Source organism: Canis lupus, chromosome 20, assembly GCF_003254725.2.
Source record: "Canis lupus dingo isolate Sandy chromosome 20, ASM325472v2, whole genome shotgun sequence".
Taxonomy (NCBI): Eukaryota; Metazoa; Chordata; class Mammalia; order Carnivora; family Canidae; genus Canis; species Canis lupus.
The window spans coordinates 34,057,453-34,075,242 of NC_064262.1; the positions used below are offsets into that span (position 1 = coordinate 34,057,453).

The 17,790-nt window shown below is 43.3% G+C and overlaps 1 protein-coding gene across 18 annotated transcripts in view; it reads left to right on the top strand.

The window, feature by feature from the left end:
• The first annotated feature begins 5,818 nt into the window (after positions 1-5,818).
• ERC2 (ELKS/RAB6-interacting/CAST family member 2) overlaps positions 5,819-17,790 on the top strand; it is a 904,872-nt gene continuing 892,900 nt past the window's right edge. For 7 of the 18 annotated variants that reach the window (XR_007404126.1, XR_007404127.1, XM_049097731.1 and 4 more), the window contains exons 1-2: positions 5,819-5,973; positions 7,645-7,719. The gene's annotated coding sequence lies outside the window, so the exon portion shown is untranslated. Of the gene's footprint in view, positions 5,974-7,126; positions 7,196-7,644; positions 7,720-11,104; positions 11,237-17,790 lie in introns of all 18 variants that reach the window. The other 11 variants (XM_049097739.1, XM_035702643.2, XM_049097744.1 and 8 more) reach the window with 6 other exon arrangements.

The following is a 17,790-nucleotide window of genomic DNA, read 5'->3' on the forward strand; positions in this document are numbered from 1 at the left end:
TGGGTGAAGCCAAAAGAATATGTGAGCCTGCAGCATTTGGAAGGTTTAAAACCCTGTATCTGTACTTATTCCTCTTCTTAAGGACTTCCAAGAGGCCTTTTCCACCTTGAAATTGTTCTTGAAAAATGAGCATGGTAAAAAGTCCTTTTAATTTTACAGCTTTTAGCATAATTTAAAATGTGTTAATGAACTACCTTTAAATAGCCAAAGCAGGGAATGCAGGAAGAAGAGGAGGCCTAAGGGATGGGCAGTAGATCATGGAAAATAACATAAAGAAACAGACGCAGGTCAGGCTCAGGGCTTGGCCTGGCCATCTGCCATATCTTTCCAGAAGCAGTGTAAGGAATGCCCAATAACTATAACAAAATCTACTTATGTGATTTCCCCCAGGTTTGTTTTCTTTGGGGAATCTGGTATCTGGGCCAGATTCAGGCTTTGGATTTTAGTGGAGTGCAATGAGGGGCTTTGCCTAAGCATAAGGAAACTGGCTTTCCAATTCAAGGACTAATTGTGGGTGCAAGGAAGAGAAACTTGCTCAAGCCACCTGAGGCAGAAAAAGAATGGTATGTATCTACTGGAAGGACACAGGGGCATCTCATGGAACCCAAGGACAGCAAGGGTGGCAAGACTTCATGAAGGGCCAGAAGTGTGGAAATGGAAAGTTATTGGAAACCAAGGAACTAAAGCAATTAATGTAATTTTACATTATATAAATATTTGACCAACATTTTTGCAAACCCCTGAAAGACTTTCATACCTTGAGATTACAGATTTACAGGAAACTGTAAATGGGGAATTAATAAATGTTTAATTATAAATGTGTAAAAAACATAACTTCATGGTTTTCCATATTTACAAACATTTCATTACATTTGAAAAAATTGTATGTTAGATTTTTTTCTCATCTCACAATAATTCTTGAGTATGCTCTAAGATTATGGACAAATCATAGCCACAAGTGACTATAATAAATTAGCCAAATAATTTTAAAGCAAAGCTAAAAACTCTCAAAAATTTCCACAGGGAAAAAATATTTTGATGGTGCTGGATTTTGATATGCTTGCTATGATACTTAGGGCTAGAAAGGCCTTAAGACATTCCTGGCAAAGAGAATTGGCTTAGATTGATTTAGCTAAGCCAATAGGTTGGCTTCCTAAGGGTCAGGTGATTATTTCTGACCCAATTAACTGTGGTGGTGGTGATGCTAGTGAATCAGTTAATTGGGTCTTTTTTCTTTTATGGGAGCCCAATGATGTTTCTCTTGAATTAAACCTACCCTGTTGGGCAGCCCAGGTGGCTCAGTGGTTTAGCACCACCTTCAGTCCAGGGCGTGATCCTGGAGACCTGGGGTTGAGTCCCGCATCGAGCTCCCTGCATGGAGCCTACTTCTCCCTCTGCTTCTCCCTCTGCCTCTCTCTCTCTGTGTCTCTCATGAATAAATAAATAACATCTTAAAAAAAAAACCTACCCTGTTAAGATGCATATATAAATGACCTCATGGCTAGGAGGGACAGATAATTGTGAGTTGTTTAGGGATTTTTGTTTCTCATCTAACTAAATTCTTCTCATGGCTAATGACTTCTGGGTTACTCATCCATGCCCATGGCTCTAATTACTAAATGTGATGACTTCCACACACAGTGGCCTCATAATCTCTCATCTGACTTCAAAGCAGCCTGAGAGAGTCACCTTCTGGGTATTTCCACCATGAGATCCCTGGCACTGCAAATTTAAAAAGCTCCAAGTGAATCCAGAAATGATTCATAAATTTTCTATAAACCTGTATCATCCACACCCACCTTTATTTCCAATCTTAGTGAGTGGCATATTATCCAGCTGCCAGAACCAGACTCCTGGGAGCATTCTTGGCTCCTCCCTTTTGTCCCATATCCAATCACTCACCAAGTCCATTTGATTTTGCTTTGTTGATTCTGGGGCTGAACTGCCTAGTGTTAGAGGAAGTAATTGAGAGAATGTGTTCACCAGTTGACCATGAGCTGGACCTGGGTAATCTGAGGCTCCTCATCCACTCCGCAGTCCTTAGAATGTACACTCTGCTCACTGTTCCCACAGTGGGAGTCATTTCAAGGACATAGCCTTAAGAAGGTAAGGTGTTGTTGAGACCATCTGGACAGTATACATGACTGAATGCAGTTACGGCCTCTATATAAACTTTCAAGATTCTGGTGAGCAGGTGTGGAGATCTATTCATCTTGCAATCACTGGAGATAAGTCTTGTATGTAAGGTCCCTTGCTTATTAAACCTGCCACCTGCGAATCAGAAGTGGTCTGCCTCTTCCTTTGGTCTCTCTTTGTCCTCTATGTAAGGGGGCCAATTTGTGAAATAGATTTGAGTCTTTTTTTGGTAATAAATTTGAATCTTAATCCTGCAACTTTCTAGTTGTGTATATGTATAAAAGAGAGAGGGGTTGTTGTGGTTGTGTTTCATGACTCTGTATCATTGTGCAATAAGAACAATTGCTTATTTTTAAAAATATTTTATTTATTTGAGAGAGAACGAGAGTGAGAGATATCAGAGGCAGCCCGACACCAGGCTTGATCCCAGGGCCCTGAGTTCATGACCCGTGCCAAGGCAGATGCTAAACAGATTGAGCCACCCAGACACCCCAAGAACAATTGTTTCTAACCAGTGTTCAGTTCCTGGGCCACTTGGCCATTGTGTCCACCTACTGGGCAAGTTTATGAAGGTTGGCTGTAGTGACTGAAAATATGGGGCAACATGGGGCTTTAGAATAGTTGTGTTTTTCACTGTTGACATTTTATTACTTTTTTCTACTTGGTTTGAAAAATACATATGGGACTACACAATTTTCTTTTTGCTTCAGGCTCTGATATGACACTGGACAGAGCTGATAAAACTGGTGATAAAACTGGCCGATGGGGTGGAGGTATGGTATAAGCAAGAGGGAGAATCAGAGACGCTTCTAGGTTTGGACCTGAGCAACTGGATAAAGGGTGGTGTCGTTAATCTGATGGGTGACCTTGGGAGAGAAGAGACCTGGTACATAAAAATCCAGAGTCCTGGGATGCCTGGGTGGCTCAGCTGTTAAGTGTCTGCCTTCAGCTCAAGGTATGGTCCTGGAGTCCCGGGATCGAGTCTCACATCGGGCTCCCTGTGTGGAGCCTGCTTCTCCCTCTGCCTCTCTCTCTGTGTCTGTCATGAATAAATAAATAAAATCTTAAAAAAAAAAAAATCCCAGAGTCCTGTTTAGAATAAATCAAGTTTGAGATGCCAGTTAGATATCCACATTGGCGTTATCAAATAAGTAGTTAGATATTCAAATTCTTTAGACCTTTAGGAATCTCCGTTTCTGTCTACTTGGCTCTCTATTCTTTCTGCTGACCAGCAAAGGTCTTAGAGCTCATTTCTCAGTGACTTTGGCATCATGGTTTTGGGTGCCCTAGTTCTGATTTGGGCTACAAGCTCACCACTCAGTACCCACTGTCTGACTCATTCCAATGGCCCAGTTTCAAATACTGTGGAGAGAGCTTGTGACAGCCCACCCAGGGGCAGGTGTTCTCCAAAGATTCAATCTCCTGTGGTTGACTTCACAGAGTATGCAGGCTGCTGCTCTGGGTTGAGCACAGGGTGGGACAGGAAGGGTGGATGTAGCAGGCGAATTTGATGACATTTCCTTGGGAATCCATTTCTGAACCTCAGGGAAAAGGCTGACTGTCCTTCCTGTATGCTCCTACGGTACCCAGAGCTTTGTCCCTTCATAAGCGGTATTGTAATGGCCTGTTTTCTTGTCTGTTTCCCTTACTGCAGTAAGGGAATATCCTTTAGGTCAGCTTTTTAATTTTTCAGATGAGAAAACTAAGTCCCAGAGAGGATGAAGATGACTTAAGATTCCTAATACTTCCAGTCCTTGTTTTACTACATAAAGTTGCTTTCTGTTTAAAGTAATTATTCTTAACTTTTTCAAGGACCTAATACAAAAGAAATCTATTGAGAACCATAGATCTCTCTGGGGGTAAAAATGTACATAGGTATATAAACAACTTATTCCTGTGAAGTCCAATGATTCTTGTTTACAACCCAAGGATCAAAGGAAAAGAGAATGAGTGGCCAAGAAGAGTGAGCTTTAGGCATAGATGCAAATACATTCTCAACTGGGTATGTTACCTGATTTTCTGAAAGACAGTAAATATCTTACAGAGTTTTTGTAAGAGTAGTGGAAAAAAATCTAAGTGGTATACATAGGAGGTAGTCAATAAACTTTGGTCACATTTCAAAAGATAAGGGATTTTAGGACTTCTCAAAGCACTCAACAAGGAACATTTATCATCTATCTATATCTATCTATCATCTATCTATCTATCCGACAAGCTTTTTTAGCAGAGGCTGTCAAGATGGTACACAGGAAACTAAACACAACAGGTGTAGGTTGGTTTTACCTTGGAGCATCCAGGTCAACAGAATGAGTGCTGATTTCTTGGTGACTGAGAGAAAGAAGAAGGTAAGGGCAAAGAGGCCTCAAGGGGGATGAGTCTGTGAAAAACTATGAACACCAGATGTGTAAAAGGAAAGCTTAAGGAACAGGGCATTTGAATAGTCTGCTTCCTTCATTTAATATTTCAATTTCCATCATAGGAGGAAGGAAGGAATCATCCCTAGTCATTGTGCTGATACCATACCTCTGCTCACCCAGACAGCCCATGGCTGAATTTAGCTTCATTTGCTCAAGCTTCCCAGCAGGAGACATTTAGATCTGGCCACTGAAATTGCTGGCAGCAGACTCATCAGGACAGGAAGGAAATCACTGCTCTAGTTTTGCAAATTGACTACTCAGTGAGAGACCAAATCTGGAGATCCCAGTGAGGTTTGGAGTCCCCCTTTCTAATATAAAATGGTAGTGGCTGGGGCTCCAGACTTGTTGGGTGGAAGCTTTTTGTAATGAAAAAAGGTGTCCAATCCTGCTTGCACATTACCTTGAGGCGCGTGTATGTGTGTGTGTAAATGAACTCAGACACCATCTTTCTACCTTAGATGGGGGCAATGCACACCCGTTGCGGGGCACAGAGAAGGGTCACTCAGTGAATGACAACGATGAGGCTGCTGCTGCTGATTTTTTTCCTTGCTCCTTTTTTCCATCTTCCATTCGCTCTTTTCCTTGGGGCAACAAGAAAAGTGAAAATCTTATGAAATCCCTTCACTCTCCTAAAGAAGATTAAGCTAATGGGAGGCTGCCAGAGTCTGGGAACCTTGATTCCCGCCCCCTCCCCCCCCCCCCCCCCCCATACTCTAAAGCTTAACTTAAAAGACAGCTGCATCCTCTCCACCAAGGGCCATCCCTGCCCCTGTTGCCAAAGCCACCTGACCTGTCCCAGGAGTGCGTGGCAGCCTTTGGGAGGGAGTCCCGGGGAAGGGGCCTCGGGGCAGGGGAGGAGGGGCAGGTGCTTCCAGCAGGCAGCTGCCTGCGAGGAGCGCCGCGAGGACCCCGCCGCCCGGGGCCGCGCGCTCTCTGCTGCCCCCCGCGGAGGCGCCCGCGCCCCGGCCCCGGCCCCGGCCCCGGCCCCGGCCCCGGCCCCCCCAGCCGCTCCTCGGGAATGCTGGGAATGTGAGTCAGGGCCGCGGCCAGCAGGCGAGCGGGCGAGCGCGCCGAGCGGCCGGGCGGGGGGCCCCGCGGAGCGCAGCCCTGGCGGCGCGGCGCGGGCGCGCGTCTCGGGACTGCGGCGGGTGCCGCCCCCTCGGCCGCCAGCCCCGCCCGGCCCCGCGCCCGGCCCCGGCCCTGCGCGCCTTGCCCTCCCTCCCTCCCTCCCTCCCCTCCCCCTCCCCCCCGCTCCCCGCGCCGCTCCACCTCCCGCTCCTCCTCCCGCTGCTGCTCGCTCGGGCTCGGGCTCGGGCTCCGGCTCCGGCGCCGGCTCCGGCTCCTCCCGGCCGCCCGGGGCCAGGGCGACGTGAGGTTGTAAAAATCCATGTGGGACGGCCCCGGGGCGAGCATCGCAAAGGTGAGACGTCGACGCCGGGGCCGCGGCCGCCGGGCGCCGGGTTCCCGCGGGGCGCCCGAGCCGGGCATCCCTCGTGCCGGGTCCCCCTCACTCGTGGGGAGCTGCAATGCGTTATCGCGGGGAGCCGAGGGGTGAACCATCCGCCTCCCCCGGGGCTGTTGGGGCGGGGGGAAGGATGGGGCGGCCTAAGGGCGGATCTGCCTTGATGGAGAAACCCCCGGATCGGAACAAGTGCACGGCTTGCTCTGGCGCGCGGTGGCCGCTCGCTCCCCCGGCGGCCCGGGCCACCTCCCGCAGTCCCTCCCCGGCAGCCACCCTCACTGCCATCGTCTTCCTTCTCCCCGGCTCCCCATCCTTCTCCTCCCGGCTTTTCCCCCCTCTTGCCTCGAGGGGTGGGGTGTTCGCAGGGGCAAGGGGCTCGGGAACCCCAAGCAGAACAAAGTGGAGAAAGGGGGAGCAGCCCTAGTGCAGGGGGGTGGGGTGCCTGGCTGCCTCGGTGGGCTCCGAGGGGACAGTGTTAAGAAAAAAGAAAAAAAAAAAATCCGTGTCAGGGAAAATGAAGCCGGCTTTACTGGGGAGGGGTAGAGGGTGGTGGTGCATGAAAACGAAGGGATGTGCAATTAAACTGAACGATAGTCCTTTCGTGCCTCTCCCCACCTCCGAATTATACAAGAAAAGGAGGGGGGGTACTTAGGAGGTGGCACTTAATTTTTTATTTTCATTTTTTAAAAAAGATTTGGTGCGAGCCTTTTGAAAGATCATCTTAGGACGGTGAAGATTAAGGGCTGCTTGGTGCGGGATAATAAAACAGCGCTCATAAACTCTCGGGTCGGCCCGGCCTTATTTATTTTGTACTTAAGGGTCTCTGTTCTCCTTGCCAGAGAGGGAGAGTCTGCTCTGTTAGGAGCGCATCGATTTTAGGCGGCTACCTGCCTTTGCTGGATGAAAGGCAATTTACTCCCGGAGTGGTGAATTGTCAGGTCCCTCTGTGATTGACAGTCACACCTGCCACTTATGTGGGCAGAACGGGGACCGGTAAAACCTCAAGAGCCAATCAACGCTCGGGAGAGGAGGGCAGCTCCCACTTGTCATGGTTAGTTTCCTGGTTGGCTTTTTAAATCAGTGGTTTTACTTAACCATTGGTTTCCACCAGGTATGAGGCTCCAGCTGTGAGAGGCAGACCAGCGGGGAGAAAACTCTTCGAAAATGGGCTTAGAAGCAAGTATGCTTGACTTGTGTTTGTTTCTTCTCTCCCCCTTCTCTTCTCACTAGTTGTAGTAGTTGGGGATGCTCAGGCCATTGGCTTAAAAATGAAAAGGAAATGGATCTGTATAAGAAATTCAGTGGTGAGGGGGCTCATTGGGGTTTAGAATCGTTCACCTATTTTTCTAGAATTGCAGCCTCCCTTATAAGAGACACCATTTACTGTTGAGCTATTTGGGAAAAAGGGTGTGGCACTTTGTCTCCTATGGTCACTCTTGTCCTTGTAAAGTCACATTGTTTTCTCAGTATACAGTAGTACTTGGCTCTTGGCTCTATTAATGGATTTATAAGATATTTTTGAAGCAGACAAGCATACTTCGTTAGGACTGCCATAAATAGAAGGGGTTCTTTTAGTTTTTGACGGTGTAACAACTTCTGGAAGTGAGGATTTGCCTTCTTCACTTACAGTTTGGCTGTCAGTTTGGAGGTGGCAGTGGGGTCAAGCCAGATCCTTTCTGGAGGGTGGAAGAGTTTGCCTTTAAGGTGAGTTTGCTTCTAAGGTGAGCCATCTTGTCTTCTGCCTCTGTGCTTTAATAAAAGCCCTGCACAGTTTGGGAGGGCGGTGTGTGGATGGTGACGGAAGCATGGTTTCACCAGCAAGACTTTCATGGGTGGATGGAGTGTGGGCAGCAGGAAGGACCAGCTCCTCCTCAATTCTCTATAAGTGAAAGGCTTATTTTTTTCAATGCCCTTCTTCCTGAATTCAGTAGAAAATTTACTGGTTGATCCTGTTACCTTATAGAAGCTGTATCTGGATATGATAGAAAGCCATGCATTCATTATTTTGTGAACAGATTGTGGGCCAGAGTACACTGATTAGGATGGTTTTCATGTACCAGCCAGCTTTGTCAGGGTAGTATTATTACTATTATTATTATTATTGCTGTTGCATATGCTAGCACTTTGTGGAATATTTTCATACACTATCTTTTTAAAAACTTTCAGAGCTTCTATAAGGTAGGGGTTATTATTATTTCCCCCAAATTACAGATAAGGAAGCTAAAAGGAATTATGTATCTTGCCACAGTTTAGTGTAAGAGTGAGCACTTGAGTCAAATTTCTCTGACCCAGAGCCTTTGACCTTGGCTGTGGCCTTGAATTCAAATTTTGGTCCTGCTGTCTGTATGTGTCCATTCTGAAGTATGGACTCTCCCAGCACACATAGGGCCTATTCTGTTGAATCCATTGCGATGTTAATGGTCTTTGCACTGTGTGCCTTGCCACTCTGAAGACCAAAGGCCATCACTTTACCAATAGACAAATTTGGTAACCTTGGGTATTATATATTTCCTGTAAGTCAGCTTTTGGCCCAGTGGAAATTTGGTTCCAAATGTAATGATGATTATTTAAAAGAAGGTAAAACAAAACAAAATCCACACTATTCTACTTTTACTGATACCTTAAATTTCCAGCTGGAGTTCAGAATTGGTATTGGTTGAATACATGCTCTTATCATTCAGTTGGCTTTTTTTCCTTTTCCTAAGGGATTGGAATTTTATTTTCTCTTTCACTTATAAAGTGACTCCATTTCATTAGTGATTTTTTTAATATAATTGTATTTTAAATTATTCTACTGGAATAGTATGGCCCTCTTGTTTTATTATGTTGAAAAAGTCGTAAGACTTAAGCCTTATTGGTATCTTCCCATTGGTGAAATGCAATGGTCATGGTTTGTCTAAACAGATATCCTCAAATATAAGGATATGGTGTTGGAATCCATAAATTTACCTCAACAGATAGTCTTTGACTTGGTTGAGGTTAACTTTGTGTAATCTTCTTCTTCTTCTCCTTCTTCTTCTTCTTCTTCTTCTTCTTCTTCTTCTTCTTCTTCTTCTTCTTCTTCTTCTTCTTCTTCTTTTTTAAACTAGGGACACCCTTTAACCCCTTTTATCAGCAAAGAAGTTAACATTTTGGCTGTTATATGAGAGACCTACTTGCCAGCCAATGGTTTAGTTTCTTTATTGTGACTTTCATTATTTTGGAAAAATAGAACAAATGGAAAATGGAAAAGCACTGATATTAATGAAAATTGTAGGTCTTATATCTAAAACAGTTGATCCAAGGAGAAACATCACTGGGTGTACCAAAAGCAGGTTCTTCAATCTGTTCTTTCTTGTGTGAAGAAAAGGAACAAAGTGAATTAATATGTAAGAAATTCTAAAATACACCAATTGATAAAAGTTACATTAGTCAAGTTTTGCTGTGTATCAAAACTTCTTGACTTACAGCAACAGGTATTCATTTTCACACTCCTGAGTTTTTAGGTTGGCCATGATTTGGCTGATCTAGGCTGAGCTCCTGAGGTGGCTCTGCTGTTGGCTGCATGTTTTGTTCTGGTCTGCTCCTCATGTTTTCTGGGGCCCAGGAGGAAGGGATAGCAGCTGCTTGAGACATACCCCTCTTGTGGCAGATAACTGGATTTGATAGCTGAGTCAAACTGCACAAGCAATGTCATTTTCACAAAAAAACTTTTTGGACATGGCATGTCCCATAGTGAAGATCAACATCCATGGGTAAAAGCAGACTCTGCCCATAGTAGAGGAGGGAATATTTGATGAACTATAATCAGAACTCCCACAACATGTAAAAAGTATGGTGTTTTAGAGAATTTTATGATTTTTTCTTTTTATTCTTGGGGAATACAGTCTTCATCTCCTCACTCCCACAACAAGCTTTATAACATATAAAGCTAGTAGTGTGTTTAACTTTTACAGTTCAGGAATATACCATGTTTGATTCTAAAGGATTGACTATAAATGTGGGTATGAGTATGTACATGAATTACTTAAATTATCAAGGCACTGTTTATTAGAACCTACTGTGTTCCAAGAGACTATACTCAATGGAATAAGGAACACAGGAGTTTTTATCTGAAATGGGATCTGCCACCATAGAGCTTATTATTAGGAGTAAGTATCAGAAACACTTCCTGGATGAAATGGCATTTTCCTGGACCTTGAAGCAGAGATAATGTTGGAGATATATAGAGAGCATTTAGATATATATTAGTAAAAATGTAAGAAGAACATCTAGATATAATGAGTTATTTCATTTGGCCAGAGGGTAAGATAGATGAATAATAATAATAACAATAGTAATTATAATAATAGCAGTAATTACAATTTGACTTTTATTGAGCTATTAACCACTGTGCTTCTCACTTTACATAAAATATATAATTTAATATTGGGATAGACAGTACTGATTGCTTATCCAATATTCATTCTCTCCTTTCTAACTGAAAGAACCCCAATTTTGTTTGAGATGGAAATAAGCCCATCTCACTTTCCAAGATGACCTTAACAGCCTAGAGTGGCCATGAGACTCAGGTCTTATAATGAATAAGTGGATGTTGTTGGTTGGGGGCTTTCTTTTCTTTTCTTTTCTTTCTTTTTTTTAAAGATTTTATTTATTTATTTATGATAGACATAGAGAGAGAGAGAGAGAGAGAGAGAGAGAGAGAGAGAGAGAGGCAGAGACACAGGCAGAGGGAGAAGCAGGCTCCACACTGGGAGCCCAAAGCGGGGCTCGATCCCGGGACTCCAGGATCGCTCCCTGGGCCAAAGGCAGGTGCCAAACCGCTGAGCCACCCAGGGATTCCCAGTTGGGGGCTTTCTTGAAAGCTTAGTAAGGATGACACATTTGGCTATGATACCCCAACAACTTTGGCCCCTTTCTGCTTCCTGCTGCTGGGAACCCGGGTGCAATGCCTGAAAGGCCCACAGCCAACCACAATGACAAAGATAGGACCATGTATTAAAAAATTCCAGCAAAGCTGGAACTTGGAAGGATCGTGATCTTGATGATGTTGTTGAGCCATAGTACCAGCCTAAACTGACTTCTCCCATACTTTTTTCTTTTTTTTTAGGGGAGAGGGGCAGAGGGAAGAGAGAGAATCTTAAGCAGGCTCCATGCCCAGCATGGAGCCCAACGTGGGGCTAGATCCCAGAACCCTGAAATCATGACCTGAGCTGAAATCAAGACTGACTGAGCCACCCAGGTGCCCCCTCCCATACTTCTTATTGCATAAAACAAATAACCTCCTTACCTGCAGGCCACTATATGCTGTTTGTAGTCAAACATAATTCTCACTGTTACATTCTCTCAAGAGCCTTTCAAAGTAGATGCCATCATACCAATTTTATAGGAGAAAATATTGAAACTCAGATTAAGGAATTTACACAAGATCCAGGATTCATTACTATGCCACCATCTTGCCTTTGGCTGGGCAGGATAAGTACTACAGCAGAGATAATGTTGGAAAAGTAGGTTAGGGGAAAATTGAGGGGGTAACTGGATTCCAGGTTGAAAAGTTTTGAGTTTTATTTCATGGGCTATATACGATGATTTGAAAAAGCCAGAGACTGGAGGTTAGAAGACCATTGAGGTTTAAGTATGTGATACTTAATGCTTTAGTGTGAATGAAAGTGGAGGAAAAGCTGGGTACAGAGCAGAGCTGGGAACATGAGAAGAGAATGGAGTTGAGTGAATGCAAATCATAGCTAGCTGTTACCTGTAATCTTCTGAGAACAAAATGAAAGTCTCCTGAAGGTTAGTATTAACTTCTACTAATGGCTTCACATTTGCCAGGAAGTAAGGAATGAGTAATATAGAGAATTGCTAATGGGATGTGAATCATTATTTAGTGCAGTAGGGTGGGCACCACTTATCATCCATACCATTTATTGTGTGACATGATTTTGGTCTGGGTCTGGCTCTGGCTCTGTTGTGCCAGTTAAAGGGAACAGAGATGAAGGGTAAGACCAGAGGGTGGTGCAACGGTACAACAAATCTGTCAAAGGACATCTGCTAAACATTCTGGAGCTTTCCTGGAGGTGGGGTGGGGTCACTTTAACTTCCTGGCTGCCCATTTTTCCCCTCTTTCTACTTTTTAAATCTGTAAAACAAAAGATTTGGTTTACATTAGTGGTTTTCAAATGTTTTTCAGCTGTAGAAACTTTTTTGTCTTTCCTAAATAAAAACTTATCTGGACCCTCAGTGCAGTTAGAGAGGAAAAAAAAAAAAGCAAAGTTGCTCTGAAAATTCAGAGTCCAAGTTTATGTTGTTTGAGATTCCTTCATGTTGAGGTCACTGTTTTCAAATGATCCCTATACACCCTCCCAGGTCTAGGATTTGAAAGCCTTAGAGCTATGTAGTTGTTTTATTGGAGCATCCTCTTTAATAAATCCCTTTGCTATTCCACAGCTTGTTAGTCTTGTATCACCTGTGGTAGAGATCGTTCATGTTCTCCCCAGCTACTTTTCTCTCCTAGGTGTATATTGGAAGTGACTTGTGTCATGTCTATGCTAAAATATTTAATTTACAGTGTGAGACCATCCAGTGCTCACTTCTGCTGTGATGGTCATGGAAGCAGGTGTTGAGATGGAGCTTCCATCTAACTGGGTCCTTGAGTCACTAAATGAGCAATTGGAATGGGACATATAATGTGACCAATATATAAACCTTTGTTGTTTTAAACCATTGAGATTTTATGATTGTTTGTTTATGTGGTACTTTTTTTTTTTAAAGCTTAGCCTTTCTGATCCTCTTTTAGTGCATGTACCAAACTTCATTTAACTTGCTTTTTTTTAAAAAAAATATTTATTTTATTATTTTTCTGGGGGGATGTAGAGTGAGAGAGTGAGAGAAAGAGAGAGAAGTTGGGGTAGAAGGAGAGGGAGAGAAAGAATCTTAAGCAGGTTCCATGCCCAGCACAGAGCCTGATGCAGGGCTTGTTCTCACAACTCTAAGATCTTGAACTGAGCTGAGATCAAGAGTTAGATGTTTAACTGACTGAACCACCCAAACACCCCTAAAGATTTTATTTTTAAGTAACCTTTACATGCAACGTGGGGCTCGAACTCATGACCCAAGATCAAGAATTGCACTCTACACCAATTGAGCCAGTCAGGCACCCCATCATTTAACTTAACTTTTTACATGTCTTCTGGATCAACCTGAAGCCTGTTCAACTTGTCCTTACTTTGTGGTTAGGAAAGCAATTGGAAAGCATCTATATCAGCTGTCCATGCAGGTCTCTATACTAATAGATTCCTTGAACTGGAATGCTTATGTTTAGTAACATTCACTTTCATGTAAAAAAAAGTCTGTTGTGTAGTGCACCTTACTTAAAAAAAAATGGCTTTAATTTAATGACTTGTTGCTTTTTTTAGGTAATAGAGCTCAGTGACTTGGGGAAGAATAATGATTATCACTTATCATAATAATGGCTACTATTGATTACTTATTCATTGATTTGTGAAATATTTATTGAGCATCTACAATGTGATAGATACTCAGGGGCATAGAGCTGAGCCAGAGATAGCTCTTCGGTTGGAGCTTACACTTTATTTTTTAAAATTATTTTTTAAAAGATTTTATTTATTTATTCATGATAGAGAGAGAGAGAGAGAGGCAGAGACACAGGCAGAGGGAGAAGCAGGCTTCATGCAGGGAGCCCGATGTGGGACTCGATCCCCGGACTCCAGGATCACGCCCTGGGCTGAAGGCAGGCGCTAAACCACTGAGCCACCCAGGGATCCCCTGGAGCTTACACTTTAGTTGGGAGTTGTAGATGTTAGTTCTATTCTATGAAAGATACCATTTACTGAGCATTTACTATGTGCTAAGTGCTTTATATTCCTCATTTCAGATTACCTATAATGGTAGGTATATTATTCCTATTTTATAGATGAGGAAACTGAGGCTCAAAGAATTTTCTAAGCTCTATGAAGGCAAGAGCTTTTGCTTTATGCTGTATTCCCAGTGCCTACAAGAGTCTTTTATTTTTTTCTCCCATGGAGCCCAACTTGAGGCTTGAATTCATTACTCTGAGATCAAGACTTGAGCTGAGATCAAGAATCAGACACTTAACCAGTTGAGACACCAGGCACTCCCTAGAAGAGTCTTTAGTGCATAGTAGATGCTCAAATAAATGTCTGTTGATTGAATGAATGAACAGAAGAACTTGATCAAAGTTAATACCGTGGCAGATCTAGAATTTTTTTTTTTTTTTTTAAGATTTTATTTACTGATTCATGAGAGAGACAGAGAGAAGCAGAGACATAGGCAGAGGGAGAAGCAGGCTCCATGTAAGGAGCCCAACGTGGGACTTGATCCTGGATCTCCAGGATCACATCCTGGGCTGAAGGCGGTGCTAAACTGTTGAGCCACCCAGGCTGCCCCAGATCTAGAATTCGAATCCACGTCTGCTTGACCCGCAAGGTCGCTAAATTATCGCTTGCCACAGTAGGTGCTGTGAGTGGCCCCATGATTACAATAGAAACAACAACTGGGCCCCATTGTTTTTGTGAAGACACCAGGAAAAGCCAGGCTGTCTTTCTTCAGCATCTAGGGCTGAGTCCTCTGTGTGATTTGCTACTCACTCTGTCTCAGTTGTGGAAGCTAAAGGCCACAACCTCACTGACTTAATTGCTGATATAATTGGTTACCCCTTTCTTGGGCCAGTTCAACTTCTGCCCTAGTCAGATTTTCTTAGCCCTTGGCTGGCTGTTTTCCAGTGTTGTGTCTCAAGTTCTGCATTTAAGTTTTTGGGCATTCCCTTTCCACTTTCATCTTTCAGATTTATTGCTTTGAAGTTCCAGGGAATCTCTAGTTGCTGGCACCTAGTGAGCACTCAACAGAATTAAAAAGAGAAGAGGAAGGAAAGAAAGGCTGCCTTCACTGTCAGGAAGGAACTAAGTGATTATTTGTTCCTGAAAGTCAATGATGAGATTGTGGCCCCAGCAGATGAAAAGTATGGGTTGGGTCGCAGGGCATCCCTAGGATACACCTCTAGGCAGAGGGGCAGTGACAATAATCATAGGTGCCTTATACAAGCAGTTTTACTTTGCTGTGGTTTATTCTTTAGATTTTATATTTTGCTCACTCAATTCTCTGTGTGCAGTGTGTTTGCACATGTGCGCGCATGTGTGTGTGATAGTGTTTCTTTTTTTTTTCCCTTGCCTTACAGCTTTCCACTCCTAAAGGTAGTTGTCATGACATGATATCAGAGTATGAATGAATTGCAGGCAGCAAAGTGCCTTCCCTGTAAATGTATTAAGAGCAAACTATTAATTCAAGGCAACTCCTTAGTGGCTTAGAAGACAAGAGCTTGAATGGAAATTGAGCAATGTGACTGTTCTGCAAGAATATTCTCAGATCCTCATACAGACTGTGAGAGACTTTCCACTAAAGTGGTGTGGCTAAATATAATAGGAAAGGGCAAAGTTTTATATAAGAAACTAAATCTAGTTGTGCTTCGTAATTACTAGTTGGTATGTAGCAAGTTTCTCTAAAACAAGGTGGATGTGGTCAGAGTGAGAGGTTCATCCTCTGGGGTCCAAGGTGACTGAAGGTGGGGTCTGAGAGTTGCTCTGGGGGTGAACTCTGCTCTGAAGGTAGAGGTTTGAGCTGCTCTGCAAGATATGTAGTTAGATTGGTACTATGATCCCTTGTTATTTTCTTGGTGATACTGGCAGCCACCAAACTCCTACCAAGATGGCTTTCTTATGCATGGTTTCAGGCAGATTAGCCATGCTGCCTTGCTGCCAGCCAGCTCAATGTTAACTGTTATCACCTGGAGGAGCAAAACTGTGGTTCAAAGAGCAGGATCCTGGGAGCAATGTTGTTGACTCTTTCACATTTGGCTCTCAGGAGAGGGCTTTTGATGTATTTTCTTTCCCGTGATGTGTGTTTTTTTCCTTCTAGGTAAAGTTCCCTCCTACCCCTTCTTTGTTTTGCATTTTGGCCCTTTAACCATCTAGTTCATGGAACCTCTCCATGGGGGGATGCAGAACGTTTGGTTGTGAATGGGATGATAGCTTGGCATTCTTAGGAGCTCTTTGAAAGTAGATCTTGTTTGATGCTGGGTGGATACAAAGGCAACTGAGTTTCAGTGCCTGCTGTTTATTAGGCTTGCAAGTAAAGAGCTGATAGCAGGGGTACACAAGGGGCATTCTTTACCTTTTTTGTTAAGTCCAAGAAAAAGCTATCTTTTCATACAAGCTCCAAATACTTTGACAGCCCATCTTGAATTCAGTAACACAAACAGTTGCTTAGAATAACTTCAGAGCAGATTCTTTTGGATATAGAGATGTGAGCACTGACCTGTGAGTCAAAAGACCTCAGTTCCATTTTTGGGTTTGCCACTAGCTTTCTCCTTATTTGAACATCTCTTGGTATGTGTCAAAATCATCTGGTCCTTTTCCAGATCTAAAATGATATTTTTTTACAACAGTTTTTTCATGCAAAGAATCAATGAACTGTCATTTTATTAGCTATTTTATCTTGGAAAACAAGATGGGCAGTGTGCATTCATGATAGACTTTTAACAAGGAGTTAAGTTTGTATTATATATTCACCATATGTGTGTGTGTGCTTTATGCCAGTCCTCTGCTGGGCATAGGGGGGTACAACTGTAAACAGAACAAATGATTTTTAGGGGCTTAGGGATTGTAGTATTTAGTGGGGCACTAGACATTAAGGAGGCTATTATGGAGGAGCACCCAGGCTGTCATGGAAGACTTGGGAGAGTCAGGATAAAGGATGAGAATGGCTTCTTAAAGAAGGTGACACCTAGGGTGAGCTGGAACACTAGGTGGCATTAGCTGGCTACCCTTGGTTTTGATGGTACAAATAACAGAGGGGAATGGTCTAGGTCCAAAGATGAGCAAGAGAATGGGAGAGTTGGGATTTGAGGGGGTGAAAGTAGACCTGTGAAACTGGAGATTAGCTTGGCTGGGGATGGGGGATGATGAAAGAGGCCAGACACAGTGGCACCTGTGAAGACTCTGTGTTTCACTATGGAGACGAGGTTTGAACTTTATCACCAAGGGGTTTCAGTAGGGGACTAACATGAATAGATGCTGAATTCTCTTTATTCTTTCATTCCACTTTCATGGCAATAACTACTTGATTTGGGTGTTTGTGGGAGTATGTGGGGTTTGAAATTGGGGTGAGGGAGTGGTAGAATGACCTGGAAGACAATAGAAAGATTATAAATATGACCTTGGGAATCCTAGCAATGCCCATTCTGATTCCATTGACCAAACACAATTTATGCATCCTTAATACCTTTAAAAGACCTTTCTTTTCTTTTCTTTTCTTTTCTTTTCTTTTCTTTTCTTTTCTTTTCTTTTCTTTTTTCTTTTCTTTTTTAAGATTTTACTTATTTATTCATGATACACACACATACATACACAGAGAGAGAGGCAGACCTATGCAGAGGGAGATGCAGGCTCCATGCAGGGAGCCTGATGCAGGACTTGATCCTGGAACTCCGGGATCACGCCCTGAACCAAAGGCAGACGCTCAACTGCTGAGCCCCCCAGGCATCCCAAAAAGACCACTTTTCAAGTAAAGATGTTCCTGATCTATAGTGGGACTCCACATTGCTTATTGGTTTTGAGAATCTTTGCAAATGTTATCAGGGACTAAGTTCTTTTCTATGAGTTTTGAGCAGAGCCAGAGAGTATGGCTCCTGTTGTAAAATTGTCGTAAATATTTGCAGTTTAATGGATGGCATTAAACTGACACTGTTAGACTAATAGAAGG